Genomic DNA, 18,058 nt, shown 5'->3' on the forward strand with positions numbered 1-18,058 from the left:
GAAAGCAAATTTCTCCCAATGCTTGATCCAGGAGTTCCCTTGTCTCCTGGATTGGATTCAGAATTACAAGGCTACGGAGTTGAACATTAGTAGTCGCAAACCCGCAATTGGGTCGGCTGTTTAACGACGGTTATGAAATAAAAGAAAATCTTTACTAATACATATGGAAGGCGTTCTGTAATCGGTGCAAGCATTAATATTTTTAGAATCCGTATAAAAAAAGTAATTAGGATTAAAAAGTAATCAAAAGTATTAAAATTTAAAATCCACAAACTAAAGCTAGATTGAAATAAAATTGTTCGTGGAATCATATGAATCGACACTGAAGAGAGTGAAACTTAAAACATTTAAGCATGTTTGAATGCCGGAGGAAAAATAGAAGTGTCGAAAGAAGATTATTCATACCACCTCGAAGTTCCATCAAAGTGATTTCTTACTTTTCATCCCACCATCCTCGTTAGTGATTCGTCAGATTTTGATAGCGATTCTGTTTCGTTTTCGTTTAAACCTTGTATTTTGTTAACATGTAAAACGAATTGTTGAATTAGAGCTGCTTGCTATAAGATTAACTTGCATTCCTAATGTGTTTATTTATTTATTTTTAAATTTTATTTTTGCTAGAATTTTAAGATTATACCTAACGCTGTGCGAAAAGATAAATTTTTTGTTGGAGAAAGTGTTGAAAAGAGAGACACTGCGACAGTTCTCACCGAACAAATCGATTCCATTCATAAGTTTGATCCCCCAGAAAATAAAACTGCTTATTCTACATTACTGAATAAATTTTTAACTCTGATTCAAATTATTTCATCATCAAACTCTCTTACTATCACACATCCATCAATCACTCCCACGTATTCGAAAATATTCTTTCTGGAAAGTCTCATCCCAATTTAATCCTTGTCCCAATATCTGAACTTTATCTTTCCTCTTCTCTCTATCACATCGCAGCATCGATTTCAACCTCAAGATGCGACTGGCTCGAAAAATAAAAAAAAAAGAAGCGAAATGTCGCTCGATCCTCATCCGACGCCAACGCTGGATAAAAATAATCACCTTCGTAGAAAACCTCTTTCTTTGGCGCGTTTTTTTCTTCTTTTCTCCGTCTTTTGTTAATGTTGTTGTATCCAGAGAAAAATTATTAGCTTCTCTTTTGTAGCCTGACCTTTTGTCTTCGGTGGTGAAGGTGTATTTTTGCGAGGGAGAAAGAGGGGATTAGAAGGAAATGAGAGGCATTTTTATATTCGAAAATGTTCCTGAGAATTTTGGCTTAAAATTAATAATGGTTCGGAAAATGTTATAAATAGAATAAAGGTAGATTGCTGGGGATAAAGTCACGTTGATTAAAATAACTTGTTGCCCTTGTAGTCTATATTAATTTTATTTACACTTTAAAAAAGTGTTTTATTATTTAATAATTGTTAATTTACGAGTAAAAATCAAGGCAAATATTGTGAATACATTTGTTGTCTTTAATTTTGTATTAATACCAGTAACTTAAAATAAAAAATTTCCTTAATTGTGAAGCTTTAGTACGACGCCCGGTGACTGAGTAGTTGCGCTTCGCGCTCCTGTGCCACAGGGCCTGGGTTCGATCCTCGGGCCAGGCAAGGTCAACTCAGCCTTTCATCCCTTCTATAAATGAGTACCAAGCATGCTTGAGAACTAAACACTGGGGGTTCCGCGCTCAGCTAACCGCCCAACCGGAACATCTGCTCCTGCACCCCAGAGCCCACGGTCAAGAAGACTGGGATGGGCACAGTAGGCCCTGGCCTTCTATGGGCTGTCGCGCCACTGAGTTTATTTTAGTAGAAGTCTTAGTACAAAACGACCGTCTGAAGGAGTTACCCGAGAAAGTGTAGAAATTAGTTTTTGTACAGATAACACTGGAGAATAATTTTTTTAAAAATTTGTACGAGTACTTTACCTTACCTAATTTAGGTGTAAGGATTTCAAATCCGAAACTAGTTTTGTTCCTAAAGCAACAGAAATACTGATATTTTTAATTCGATTTATTTTTTTGCCTGATTGTACAAGCTTATAAAGAGGGTATAGATTTATATACATACGTATACAATAGTCCGCCCTTTTAAAAATAACGCTTGAAAAAAAAAACATATTAAAATCTTTGACACAGAATTTTTATTAAACATATTTGTCATACTTTTTTTTCTTAATTTATTGGGGCCGGGATAGCCTGGTAGGGCGTTGGACCCATGTCCAAGTGGTTGTGAGTTCGATCCCCGCTGGTCAAAGACTCCCCGTGTATTAAATGGTGACCGATGTATCTTAAAGCTGTCGGGTCACAAAATTCCCCATCTTTCCATGACAAATCCTACCTCTGAGGGTACTGAGTTGGGGATCAGTCGTTCTCTGGTTCAGGTCAAAATTACGATCTGTGGTTGAATGATTGAATGGGTCCCCCCTATAAACGGGCTGTGATGTGTGTGGTGAAGTCGTATTCTTGGCAATAGATGGCGCCACTGAAAACAAGAAACGCATATTCTGCCTTAAATTCGCTTGTTTTCACCCAGGCTAATGGCATTAGAAACAACAAGAACCTTATTTTACATTAATTTAGGTACAAATAAGTACAAAATATTGTATTTAGTATTTTAATAAATCATGTTTAGGAAATATAGCATGGAACACCAGTGTCTTTTTCTGCGTCAATGGTAAAATCTTCCAGATACGGCTCTTTTCCAAACAATAATTTTTCAAATTTTCGCTAATTTTCAATTATTTAGATCTCTAAGAGAAACAGTTATTCCTCATTGAGATTTCTTAAATTTACAAACTGAATTATTGATAAACCTTTGAATAGGGATGAAAAACAGTTTTTTTTCACACTAGTCTTTTTGGTTTTTATATTTTAGTACAAATATAATTCCGATAATCTAACAGATTTCTGAGTAACTGTTAGACTGTTTTCATAATTAAAAAAAAATACCAGAACATATTTTTGCTTGTAATTCGGTAGTCAGAAGAAAATAAGTATGAAAGGACTTCGGAGTCTTATCTGCGTCAAAAGATGAACGTATCTCATCATAAACTGAAATGTATAATCGCCTTTTATCTACCACTTCCTACGTATCAGAGAAGTGGTGACACTTAGAGGAGACACAGAAGTATGAATGCCACTCTTCTTCAACAACACCTTCACTCGGCTACTTGCACCACGGTTTCGACACAAACTGTCTAAAACCATATTTACGCTATAGGTCTGTATGTTCGCCGACCAATGGTGTGTGTCACGTTAACGGCTAGCCACCGTCTCGCTTTTCTGTTAACATGAGGTGTTTGGAACAGGCCATTTGCAACAGAGCATGTTAACTGGAGGAAAAATAAATGGCGTAATATTCTTTTCTCTGATAGGTCCCTTTTTTTTGGCTCATCCTGATAATAGGTGTATTTTTATCTGGAGGTCACGTGGCACTAGAAAGAATCCTGCGTTCGTGCCCGAAAGTGTAAGATTTGGTGGTGGAGGATGGAGGATCTAAGCTGGCACCTTTATTGATGGGCGCACCGATCTCCATATCATTCAAAACGGAGCTCTGATCGGTCGCCGATCTAAAGTTGAGAGACCTATTATAGTATCTTACGCTGCAGCAATTGTAGATGACTTCAGGTTAATGGACGACAATTGCAGGTGAATAATTTCTAACTTGGTGAATAATTTCTTTTTGGAGGAAGGAATCATACCAATGAATTGGCCGGTGAGTTTTCCAGTCCTGAACCCAATCGAGCATGCTTGGAACATTCTAGGCAGATGAATTGCTGGACGCCTACCACTCTCTAAGAACTGGAAAAAGCTCTGCTGGTGGAGAGGGGCAGAATATCCTAGCCCCTCATTAATAATCTCATTTACTCAATACCTCAAAGGTGTTCAACGCTACTGGCCGTCCGGGGAAAATATTCCCCCTACTAAAAACGATTTTCTTTTAAGGAAAAGCCTTTTTTGTTTGTTTGCTTTTCTCATATGCACAAATTCTGTTTTTTTTTCTTCCTTTATACCCAAATGAGCAACTAAACGAATTTTTTCTGCCAAACAAATGTCATTTTTATCTCATATAGCCTACTACGTCTGTCTATAATGTATCAATCATTCAAGCAATTCTCCAGATGCTAGATCAACCCACAACCACAATATCCTTTAATTGTTTTGAGCAGTGTAATTAAATTTTATAATTATAATTTCGTAATTATGGAGAAAATTATGGTAATAATTATTCATAATTATGGTAAAATTTCATAATTATGGAGAAAAAAAACTCGAAAAGGTAAATTCATTAAATGTATGTATGTGAACATCAAACAATTAATTAAAATACACATACAAATATTACTAAATGGATATAAAAGTAAATATTCACAAGACTATGAGATTTCACTTGACTACTACGCTGTCATAAATTTCGTCATTCGTACCAAGGTACACGTGGACTTGCATGTTCTTGACTGTATTATTTTTAAATATTAAGTAAATATAAATCAAAAAGTGTCCTACGGAACACAAAACAAGTCAGTCAAAAGAAAAAAATTATTTTCAGAATAATTAAATTATCTAATATTTAAAATTACTTACGTTATCGAAGAACAAATGGATTTTGCTTTATTTTTCGAATTATATTTCGAAAAATCACTCCTGTTTATGTGTGTTCTGCATATATGGGTGATTCTTTTTAAACATGACATTTCGGACCAAAAAATTTCTTCAAATTTAAAGTCCTCAAAATTATCTACAATTTTTTTTGTATACTTCTTTAGTTACATTTATTAATATCTTACAGATAGCAGTGTAGTTTATTGACATTTGCTCGAGAGAAAAAATAAAATAGAAATTCACCAAATCTTGAATGCCAGGAAAATGACATATTAGCTTAGAAGTTTAAAAAACAGTCATTTTATGTTAATAGTAAGTAACTCAACTTAAGCCTTTATGTTAGATGGACCATAAATTGCTTAAATTAATTCTTTTTATCTACTGTAGAAAGAATCAAATTTTTTTGTTGTTGCTGATATGTACAGAATAAAATTGTGTATAATAATCAATCATTAAATAAATAAATAACTTTGATTACATCCAACCATATTACAATCATACATAAACTTGGTATTAGGTTAATATTTGCTTTTCCTCCTTACAGTATTAGCAGTTAAAAAAGAATTCTGGTAACACTTCAATGTCCTGGAATTCATAAGCCAGGAAAATGACAGCCAGGATAATGACAAATTTACCATTTTATAGCATATAACTTTACTTTAATTTAATATTTTGGCCTAAGACGCTTACATTCTGCAGAAAACAACAGGATTTCTTAAAATAACTCAGATAAATCTATGTAGTTTATGTTATTAATGATTTCAAGAAGCCAGGAAAATGACAACACAAAAACCTACTCATCTTGAAAATTTTTTTGAAATAGATTTTGAATCAGAAAATTGACTCTTTATTCATGCAACAAGACATGTTCAAATAGGAGGGTATCTAATCAATCTATTAACATAAGATATTAATTGCTGGCTCTATCTATTTTAGTTATAAATCACTAAATAAAAGTAGCCAGGAAAATGACAGATTTTATTGGGACAAACAAATTTTTGACAGAATAAATTATTTTAAATGAAAAAACTATTCGTAAATAATACCCTCTGCGTATATTCTAGAAATGCTTACACCGGTTGAGATAAAAAAAATTAGATATTGAAAAATTCATGGGAAGTTTTGAAGCTAGTTATTGTTGGAAACATTGTTTGGGACATGCCAGGAAAATGACATTTTGAAGTTCAATTAAATTTTTTAACTGTACAAAACAGTCAATGCTAGTGCAAAGTCATTTTAAAATGCTAACAGCAATGCAATTTATTAATTTTTTTTTAAAAGAAGTTCCTTTAGTATTATAGTATTAGATCTTGGAGCAAGGGACAGTGAATTGTCATATTTCGTGAGAATCACCCATATATTTGAATCCCCAGAAAGCTTAAACGTCCACGAATGTTTTAGTGATGGTAAAACTATAAATTATCTTATAGTGTGTTTTTAGAAGCTCGGGACCGAGGTAATAAAGAGTTTAAATTGTTAATACTTAACCTTCGCGACCACTAGGAAAATTACTTTTTTTAAATAACGAGAATTCCGTTAGTTGTGGGTAGATGAATATATGATGGTAATCGGCAATTGTTTCGAACTATTGATGAAAGATATAAGATATTTCGAGTTTTTGATCTACAATATCGTCTTGTATCATCAAATCTAGCAATGTGTTTTAACTGTTGATTGTTTTTATAAACAAATTAAGCAAATGTATTATTAATCTGTTGATTATCTTATTTTGTCAAATGTTGTCAATGGATTATTTAAATATTAATAAATGCATTCTTATCTGCTGATTGTGTTAGTATTGTTGATCTATTCAATGTATTGCAATATGTTGATTGTCCTTTATTATCAAATCTAGCCATGCATCTGTTGATAGCTTTGTGTTACCAAATTTAGCAATGAATTATTTATCAATCACGGAAATTGCATAGAATGAGTAACTATTAATTACTGCATTATCAATTAGTGTGCAGATAAACTCCCTACTACAGCAATGGAGGTCATGTATTACTCCTTTTAATCTGATAAATAAGAATAAATAACTAAATAAATAATAACAAGACTTTATCTAATATTATTCCACCTTTATGATGCGTTCATTTTTAGCATCTGAAAGTAATAAACAGTTTTCGCGAGAAAGAAAATTGATGCAAATGTGATAATACAACAACTAATGATAATACAACAAATGATAATACAACTAATAATAATACAACTAATGATAATACAATTAATGATAATCAACAACTAATGATAATACAACTAATGATAATCAACAACTAATGATAATACAATAACTAATGATAGTACAACTAATGATAATATAACAATAACACAAAATAATCAAAAATAAAGTAAAAAATTAATTTGTTCCTTGTCGATTTGATTATTAGATACATTTCCTCGTTTTATGTTTGTTTTCGTATTCAAATTTTAGTCACCTACTGAATCTGAAATTTTGGACGCAGAGTTTTTTTTATTGCTAATAGTAAATTAGCATTCAATATGGCTTTCAATTTTGGAATTCTTTAAATAAAAGATTCAATCACCTTTTTTGTTCCAGCAGCAAACAAAATGTTTTTTTTACTATCATATGGAGTTTCAATTTTTTCTCTCAATCATTTAAAGGTACGTTTATATTTTGATTGTAAAAAAATTAAAATAAATAAAAATAATAAATAAATAAATAGAATTATAAATAAAACATTGAAATTAGAACCACCTACAAAAACAAGTTTTTATTAAACATAGTTTTACCCAATAATCATGATTAAAAGAAATCGATGAAATGGAGCATATCGATAAAAATGCCGTCCTCAAAAAGGAATTTATGTCTTCTCTTTTAAATGTGACTGGTTTCAGGTCCGATCACAAGTGGAACAATCACACGTATTCACACTTCTGACCTTCATCGTAATCGTTTGGAGAAATAGGGACAAAGCAGACTATTGTCAAAAAAGTCGCTTGCATTTGTTTCATCTAGAAGTTTCTATGTAGGTGAATGGCAAATGAAGTGGATGCAGCTGTTGAAATCATTCGATTTTGTAAGGAATGATAAGATATCGTTCTCTTTGGAACGTTTGTTGTTCCTTTTTTACAGACCAATAATTTCGCGATGGAGTGGTTCTTTAAAATAGTTATAGCCAAAGACTCCAAGCTGTTGAGAAATATTTTTTTCTATTAGTAGTGAACTAAAGCAGATTTTTAAAAAAAAAACATTTTTAGAACTTAAGCATTTGTCTCTATGAGCTTACACGTATCTGTCTAAATTACTTGTAATTAGTGGTGGGCAAAATTATTTTATTTAAAATTTATTAAAAACAAACATTATCCTTTCTACCACAAGGAAAAATACTTGAAGTAGTTGGTGTTTGACGAAATTCGTTTCCTTGAACGATAGTTCAAGTTACGATAGTTATTTCGTCACTTCGATGAAATTTTTGCTAGGAGAGGAAACGGTTTCGTCAAAAACGAAGAAAGTTTCATGATAATCGAGTATCCATTTTCTGTCAAACATATAACATTTTGACGCTGATGGTAGGTACACCGGTGTCCCTTTTATACATATTTTCTCAGATGCTCTAATTACGAGCAAAATTATCTTTTCATATATTTTAATTGCAAAAAAACAGTCTAAAAATAACCAAAAAAATCTGTTAGATTATCGGAATTATTTATATTTGCACAAAAATATGAAATCCTTAAAAAGCAGCTTAATTTTTTCCCATCCATATTCAAATATTTATCAATAATTGATTCTGTAAATTAAAGAAATTTCAACGATGAATAACTGTTTTTCTTAGATCTAAATAATTTTGAAAAATGGGCAAATTTCAAAAATTGTTGTTTGGACCATTTTACCTTTAACGAGGAAGAAGTAACCGGTGTTTAATGCTGTATTTATGCTGTATTTAATGCTGTATTATGCTGTATTTAATGCTGTAATACTGTACTTATAGCATTTTTCACTTTTTTTGACTTGCCGGTCAGGTGGGTGAACGGTCAGCGTGCCTGACTGTGAAGCCAATGGTTGCGGGTTCAAATCCCGTTCAGGGCATGGGTGTTTCTCTCTTTGTGTTGTTCTCTGATGTGTGAATGTAAATGTGGATATTTTCTGTTATTTGTTTAAGTCACTCACACTGTGGCTTTTTATTTCTCTCAGAAAAAAAAAGCTTTTAACACGTTGAATGCCACAGGGGTCACCGGTGACCGGCGAAGACAAGATTATTAGAAACACATAATTCGAGTGAATTTTTAATTTTTTTAATATTATTATCGTTACTAAAATGGTTTGAAGAAATTAATGCAATATAGAACACACAAAAATAGTTTTATTTATATACACATACAACTTGCTCCGGACAGCGAATAAATATTCTCAAGTGCTAGTTTATTAATTGTGATTCTTGGTTTAATAAATTCAATTTAGTATATTTTTATCCATCAGTATTTCTAAACAATTCGTAGGCTGATATAATTCACCACTTTTTTTCAGATATGACGTGCTAAACCTTTTAAAAAACTAGCAAAATCTGTCTAATATTTGCAAATTTAGTTAGTAGTTATTTACCGTTTGGCCAGACGGGAGTGCCATGTAAAATTAGCGTGGCATTCAACTTGTTAATACTTAAAATAATGCAAAACAACATTTTATTTGAGAGGATGAAATCTAACGAATAAATAGATATTTGTAGATCTGAGTTCTCGCCTAATCACATTGTCGTTGATCGGTTTCTAGGGTACGCCCAAGACTCCTCTTATGAATCCAAACACGTTGATAGATCATACCTCACTTATATCGATGTATGGACGTTACATGGTTGGAAACGCTATCCTCAAGTGATCTTGTACTCTTGTCACGTCCGTCCTCCCCCCCAACCGCGGACAGCGACTGGTCAATTTGTGTGGCCAAAACCCCCGGAAATAAATAACTTCTGAAGAGGGCCCCAATCGTTCAGAAGTTATGAGGAGCGACGAAAAAGATATTAAAGGGAAATTTCGTTTTAGAAGACGATTTCCTGCAGAAATGCTCGCTAAAAAGAATCGAATTTGATTCCCCACCCCCGGTATTTTTGAAAGTTCGGATTGAAAATTTATTTAAATGAACGTTTTAGTGTTAAACAATGGTATGAGTTAGAGAGTATTGAAAAAAAGAATAATAGTTAATAAATAAGGGGATTAAATGTGGTAGATAGTTTCTTAAAGGAGATAGGGTAGCGTCGTGCAGTACAATGAAGGAATCTAAATTACGAGAAAGGAGCATAAATAAAATTCATAAAAAGATATACTCAGGGCAATACAAATTGAGCAAAAATGCGGAACAAGCAGAAAACAGTACAGTTTACAATTGTCGTATTTACAATTATCCGTGATGGCTCAGGGCAGTGTTTCCCAAACTTATGACTTTTGTGTACCCTTTCTAAATTTATCGTAACGCTGTGTACCACTAATAGACTTATTTTTTACTATAAAAAAATTGCACAAGAGTTAAGAATCACCACTGGCTGTTGACACCACTAATTATTAACTTTAACTCTGCAAAAAATAGCCAATAGAAAAATACGTAATCGTAAATTTCATGGCTAGTTTTGTTTTTAAATAAAATATTTGAAATTTTCGTTTGTTGAAAGATATTTCGCATAAGAACGCGTACCCCTGCTAAACTGTTCCCATACCCCTGGGGGTACGCGTACCACACTTTGGGAAACACTGGCTCAGGGGATAGAGCGTTCGCTTCCCATTTAGGTGACCCGTATTAATTCAAATCCCAGCGATGGTTGGTCGATTCGAATTCCACAGCCGACTCACACCGTTCACGGTTTTGATATAAAATATTCTCAGTGGTTGACAAATGATGGATTAGAATTCTTTTGCCGTGGGATGTTTTCGTGGTTTTCCTCTCCATGTAAAGCAAATGCGGGTTAATTTCATGAAAAATTACTCCACGAAGGCTAGTTAGTCCCAATTCTTGATCCAGATATTCCCTTCGAGGTTGGGTTCAAAATTACAAGGCTGCAGAGTTGAACATTGATAGCCGTAAATTTAGTGGGCCGGCTGTTCAACGCTGGCTATTAAATAAAATAAAATTGTTGGCATAATCGCCAAAAATCTGAATAATTTAATTGTTTAGGAAACTGTCTTCATTTACCAGATAAACCTGTCTGTATGATTTTTTCCCCTAGCTATTTCATCATCTTCTACTTTTCCTTTTATTTTTTGTTTCACAACTATTTTGGCTAATGGTTTAGATTTAGCTGTTAATTTCTGGCTTTTGATTCCATAGGATATTGCTTGTAGAACAAATAAAGAAGATTTATCGAAATAGCTGATGTTGTAACAATTATGAGAATAAAAAGAATGCAATGGTTTGGACATATGACGAAGACATACAGCTATATGAGCCTGAAATCGCTTAAAATTATCAGCTGCCGGAAAAAGACAACAAACAGAAAATAATAGATCAAAATCTCAAAGGAGGCCAGTGTTCTGCAATGGCTATCGAATGATGATGATGGACATTGCTATTATGGGGCATGCAAATAATGTATTAAAGACTGTTCTAGCTTGGATTTACTCATATTCTGGAATTCAGAGATAATTAAAAACAGATTTCTTAAGGTTGCAAAAGCAACTATCTATGAGCGACTTAATTCAATAAACGGGGAAAAAAGCCGCATTCTGTTACAGTTAAATTTTTACAAAAGGAGGATTTAACATTCGGATTAAGTTCATTTTAAAAAAACTTGAATTATTGCCGTGGTGTTGAATTTGAATATAAGATACCTTATCTGAAAACTCTACCACTGCAACCCGTTTCACAGGGAGGACTTATTCACACCCCTTTCATCCATCCGCAGATCGTAATTTTGTCTTAAACCAGAGAGAGAGAGAGAGAGATCAATCTCCAATTCAGTACCCCCAAAGGAATCGATTTGTTATGGGAACTTGAAGAACTTTGTGACCACGACAGATTTAACGTGCACCAGTCACCATTTAATTCGCGGGGATTCTTTGTCCGGCTGGATTCGAACTCCCGTTCTTACGAATACGAATTCAACGTCTTACCAATCAGGCTATCCCAGGTCTGTTTTTTTATATTATCATTTTTCTAAAATCAGAGTGAATGGAACGCATTTCTCCATTTTTTTAAATATGAAATTAATACGCCATGGAAATGATGAATCGCGCATTTAATTGATCATCTTTCGACGGGCCCGATTTTGCACCGATTTCATCGTAACTCCATGTGGTTTTTCAGTGATTATTTTAACATAGTTTGCAATCAGTTTTTTTCGATTGTACCAATTTCATCGAAAATCTATACCGTTTTACAACAATTACAGTTACAGACTTTTATATAGTTTATAAAAATCCCGATGCATTTAATCGGTATTATTACGCAACAAAATTTCGAACCGCGAAATTGAATAACTTTTCGACCCAAGCGTTCCATTTGAGACGATGCTGGAGGGATTTCATTTTTTTTTTTTAAATAACATTTTTGGCAATTATGCCCATTAAAATTCTATATAATTTTAAATATAATTAAATTTTTGAAAACGGGATTACTTTTATTTAATACTCGAATCGCACAAACGAGTCATCACCCTTCGATTTTGTACTGATTTCATTTTAAATCCATGTTGTCTTCGATCGCAGTTCCACAGTTGTCGTTATGGATTCCTACATAATTTTTTTTTAAAAATTCCTCTATTTTCAGCACTCTATTATTACAAAACGTAGATTCAGATAATAATTTGAGTACCATAACAATATCTGTTAAATTCAATATCTGTTAAATTCAATACTCTTTTTACAACATAGGTGGAGCAGCATAAATTTGCAAATTACTCAAAATCATCAAGTGTTTCTCTCTTTTTTTTTGGGGGGTGCTTTATTTTAACAAAAAATTACAAATGGAAGTAACTGTTGGCTTTACTGTTTATTCTTTACTTATAATTAAGTTACTTTTTTATGACAGATTTTTGGAAAGAGACTGATTAAATGTCTGTTTTTGTTTGATAAAATGAAAACGCTTGGAAATTTCTAGGATAGAAAACTAAAAAAAATATTGTTGACAATTTAAAAATCAAGTTGGAACAGAGGGAAAAAGAGCAGACAAAGGATTAAAAATAAAATTTGTCTTGATGGTAGCAATCGGAAATAGTCTTTTGACTGAAAGTATTAATAGAATTTTTCATTTCCACTTCGTTAGTATGAACTTTTAACAGTAAATAATCAAGCGCTAACTCGTAAACTTTGCTAAATTAAATATCATTTTTGCTAATCCAAATGATTCGTTACTTTATCGCCAATCAATCGAAAAAAAGGAATTGTAGCCCAGCTAATCAACCAGTAAAATGAGGAACAAATCAAAATAAACCATAGCACTTACGCGAATAATGATCTAAACGGCCACAAGTCCATCGTCCGGTCAATCTCAGATTAAATATAAAAAAAAATCGAAACAAAGGAACTTCTTCGCCAGAAATTGAAAAAGAGAAACAAAATTAAAATAACAATAAGAGAAACAAGCGCCCGAAGCATGCTCCGGGCCAGCGATACTTGCAAATACCCTGGGTCTACGACCTTGGCTGCCAATGGGCGTCCCTTAAATCCAGCCAAAATCCTTTTTGGAGATCTTTTTTGTTATTTCATTTATTTTTTATTTTTAAAAAAAAAGGAGACAGATTGGTAAACAACACCGGGTTCTAACAAACAGAAAAGTGGTCTTCAATACAAATGAATTGGATATTGGTTGAAGCTATTAGAACTCGTTTAGCATTAAGTTAGAAGCTGTTTTTTTGCATAAAAGGTTCGGAATGATAGGATGGAAAGAGTTTGAACTTTTCATGCACCAGTTATCAAGGTTCGACAGACCAAGCGTGACGGTCTCCTGTGACCATAGACGGTCGGGCAGTGACGGTTCGTATAGGAAAAGCCGGACCAGCGTCCACAAGGACAATTGAAGACGTTTAACAGAAACACCTTAAGAAAGATTAGTCTAACCTTTTTTTTTTTTTTTTAAATTTTTTATCGTGCAACGCACTTTAGAAGAAAGCAAACAAATCAATCAATAGATAGTAAACAATAAATGAAACAGCATTTTAGAAATAAATGAATAGTTAATTCTGTATCAAATAACTAAAACAAAATTTTGAAATGAAAAAATAATTCTTAAGCAATCTTTGACATTAATTATATCAAAATTTAAAAATAAATAAATAGTATTATATATGAAATAATTTATTAAATTAGTAAGGAGAAAAATCGTATAAATAATCCGAAACTTCAATAAATAAAGAAATAAAAATGAATGAAAATAATGTATGAAATGAATAAGATCAATCTTTTAAAATAAATAAATAGTAAAGAATATATAAAATAAGTAAAATAAATTTTGGAAAGTAATTAAATAGTTAAGAATAAACAAAACAATTAAAATAAATTTTTAAAAGTAATTAAATAATTAAGAATAAGCAAAACAAGTAAAATGAATTTTTGAAAGTAATAGTGAAAATAATAGTAAACAATACTATATGAAATAAATAAAAAACTTAGTTAACTCTTAATGGAAAGAATGAAATCAAATTTGAAAAATAAATAAATAAATAGTAAACAATTTATAAAAGAAAATAAAACCTATTTAAAAAAATAATTAATAACTGTTTAAAATAAAATAACAAAGGAAGAAAAAATGCTTGAAAAATATTTTTGTAGTTTTTGATTTAATTTATTTATGTTGAACCAGAAATTCTTTGTACAAGTCATCAATTACCAAAATCGTTCCCGCAGCAGGCCGTTTAGGGCCAAGGGGTTCATGAAGGTTAAACTTAACAATTGTGGCAATCTAGTAAACATTGCGCACTAACCGCCATTACTTCCCAGACAAGCTATTACCAATTGATCTGAGGCTGGGTCGGCTTTAAACCGTCCCCGGGAATCGAACACCAGACCTTCAAGTTAACATTTTGCTTAGTTTCTCCCTTCCTTTTTACGAGTGAATTTTTTCCCCCGTTTTTCCCCCGTCCGATAAAATGCTTTTTTTTTTAAGACAACTAAATTATTATAATTTTATGCTACTTACTTTAAAAACTACTAAGGAGATTTTTAGTTTTGTTTTCATTAGGTATTTATTTTTAAGGTACCATTAAGGTATTTATTTTTGATTGAAAAATTTAGGAATAGGAAACGTATTTTTTAAAGGCCATTAATTGTTGTAAGTTTTCGATTTTAAAATACTTCCTCTTCTCCCCGCCCCATCTTACGGTCTGTTAAATTTTATTGAATCAGTTTGCAACGTCTGTAAGATTACAAGTCTTTGATAAAAACTATCGTTTCTCATTATGATGCGTTAATTGAAAGTTGAAAGAAAGGAGAAAGAACTAAAAATGATTCCTCAAAAAAAGTACTTTTTTTTAAATTTAAAATAAAAAGTAAAAAATTGAACTTTCACAAGAAACTAAAGAATAAAATATTAATTATTTTAAAAACTAGAATGTTTCTTTATATTTTAGAAAATACTTATTGATTATGTAAAAGAATGCGCCCATTCCTTTTTTTTTTAATTATTTATTTCCTTATAACTTTGCAGTATTAAAGAAATTATGTTTCTCTTATAAAAAAAAATACAAAAAAAGAAAATAGCTTTTGTCATTATTACAGTAAGTTTTACTTTTTATACATCCTTTGGTTGTATGTAAAAGAATGCTTCGAATATTTTCTTATAAACCTTTTAGAATTATACAAAGTTTGTTTTTAAGAAACAACGAATAGTCATAAAACATAAAATTTGTTGTTTTAGATTTGTATATTTTGTATTTTTATATTTAAAAATTTTGCATAAATTTTTTTGGTTGCATGTAGAAAAATACTTACAATAATTTGTGTGTGAACCTTTTAGAATTATACAAGGCTTCATTTTATTTTTAAGAAACAACGAATCATGTTTAGTCATAAAACATTAAATTTGTTGTTTTAGATTTGTATATTTTGTTTTTTCAGATTTAAAAATTCAGCATGCATTTTTCAGTTGCATGTAGAAAAATACTTACAATATTTTGTGTGTGAACATTTTAGAATTATACAAGGGCTCCATTTTATTTTAAAAAAAAAGCAAATCCATGTTTAGTCATAAAATATTAAATTTGTTATTTTAGATTTGTATATTTTGTATTTTTAGATTTAAAAATTTAGCATACATTTTTCGGTTGCATGCAGAAAAATACTTACAATATTTTGTGCGTGAACATTTTAGAATTATACAAGGCTTCGTTTTATTTTTAAGAAACAACGAATCATGTTTAGTCATAAAACATTAAATTTGTTGTTTTAGATTTGGATAGTTTGTATTTTTAGATTTAAAAATTCAGCATACATTTTTTGGTTGCATGTAGAAAAATACTTACAATGTTTTGTGTGTGAACCTTTTAGAGTTATACAAGGCTTCTTTTTATTTTTTAAAAAAAGAGAATCATGTTTAGTCATAAAATACTAAATTTGTTGTTTTAGATTTGTATATTTTATATTTTTAGATTTAAAAAGTTAGCATGCATTTTTTGGTTGCATGTAGAAGAATGCTTGAAATATTTTTTTGTGAAACTTTTAGAAATATTAAATATTTTTTTTCAATTTTAAGAAACATTGAAATATGTTTAGTCTTAAAATATTTATTTTTAGTTTGTATATTTTGTATTTTAAATTTGAAAATTTAGCATACATTTTTTAATTGCATGTAGAAGAATGTTCACAATATTTTCTTGCGAACCTTTCAAAGTTATACAAGGTTTGATTTCATTTTTAGAAGCACTGAAACATATTTAGTCTTAAACGTTAATTTTTAGTTTAGGTTCGCATGTTATGTACTTTTAGATTTGAAAATTTAGCAAGCATTTTACATATTTTTTGGTTGTATGTAGAAGAATGCCTTGGTTAATTTCTTAATAGGCACTCGCAAGTTAAAAATTAAAAAGTAGCTACAATGATCTTTAATTTATTTAGAGTTGTAAAGGAATGTTCACAAGGAATTTTTCAACTATTTCGTTTTTTTATATATAGATGAATGCTTTTGTTTTTCTTTATAAATAATACAAAATTTGAAAACAGTTATGGTTTTTGAACAATAAGGATTATAAGAAATAGTTGCTAATAAAACTATAAATTCTACATTTTTATATATACCTAGAAATTTTGTAAAATGAAGAAAATAATTTTTCTTCATGGTACAATTTCATATTGTTGTTTCCCCATTATGCCGTCATTTACATAATAATTAGGGCATGCACCACACAGAAATAGTTGAAGTTAATTTTTAAGATGTATTAAACATTTTTAGGCAAAAACAATATAACAATCAAAACATATTTAAGGCAGAACATGTTGCAATGAAACATTTTATTTTTTCCCCAATAAATAGAAAAGCTTTATAATTAGTAACAATTGTTTGGCTATACATATAAAGAGTTTCATATTTACTTAATAAATATTTAATATTAAAATAAACGACATTTATATTCAAATTTTAAAATGTTTTAAATACAATTACAATATTAATTTTTTTGTCAAAATTCGGAAGGTTTGTTTATTGGAGAAATGACGTTTGGTTGCGTTATTAAAGGCTTCCATTATTTCATTATTAGGAGAAAAAAAATGCAGAATAGCAATAAAAATATATTTATAAGGAATACTTTTTAAATTTTGACTTCAACCTGTTCATCAATTATTATTTGTAGTTCCATTGTGAATTGCCGGAAAGCCGTTTGCAATATGAAACAGCGGAAATTTTTTTTTTTTTTTTTTTAAGACCATAGGCTTAATAATTATTTATATCAATGTAAGAACTTAGCGATTTTATTTGTAAACAAATTATTATTTATTTTTTAAATATTTTATACTGTTACATTGTTTTTAGACGTATTATTTTATTCGTTTTAATATATTTTATAAGTCGTGATGGCTCAAGGGATAGAGTGCTCGCCTTCCAATGAGACGAACCGGGTTCGAATCCCAGTCGACACGAATTCTACATCCGACTTGCACCGACCACAGTGCTGACGTGAAATATCCTCAGTGGTAGACGGATCAGGGGTTAGAGTCCCCTTGCCGTCAGGCTAACCGTGGGAGGGTCTCGTGATCTTCCTCTCTATGTAACGCAAATGCGGGTTAGCTGTATTTAAAAGTCCTCCACGAAGGCAAATGTCTCCCAATACTCGATCCAAGAGTTCCCTTGTCTTCTGGATCGGGTTCAAAATTACAAGGCTACGGAGTTGAACATTATTTGTCGTAAACCCATGAAATTGGGTCGGCTGTTCAACGACGGTTATAAAATAAAATATATTTTATACTGTTATATTGTTTATATACGTATTTTTCTATACGTTTTAATATATTTTATACTGTTATATTGTTTATATATGCATTATTTTATAGGTTTTTCTTTTTTTTTTTTAAATATTTATT

This window comes from Parasteatoda tepidariorum, chromosome 10 (genome assembly GCF_043381705.1).
Source record: "Parasteatoda tepidariorum isolate YZ-2023 chromosome 10, CAS_Ptep_4.0, whole genome shotgun sequence".
In the NCBI taxonomy this organism is placed as follows: domain Eukaryota; kingdom Metazoa; phylum Arthropoda; class Arachnida; order Araneae; family Theridiidae; genus Parasteatoda; species Parasteatoda tepidariorum.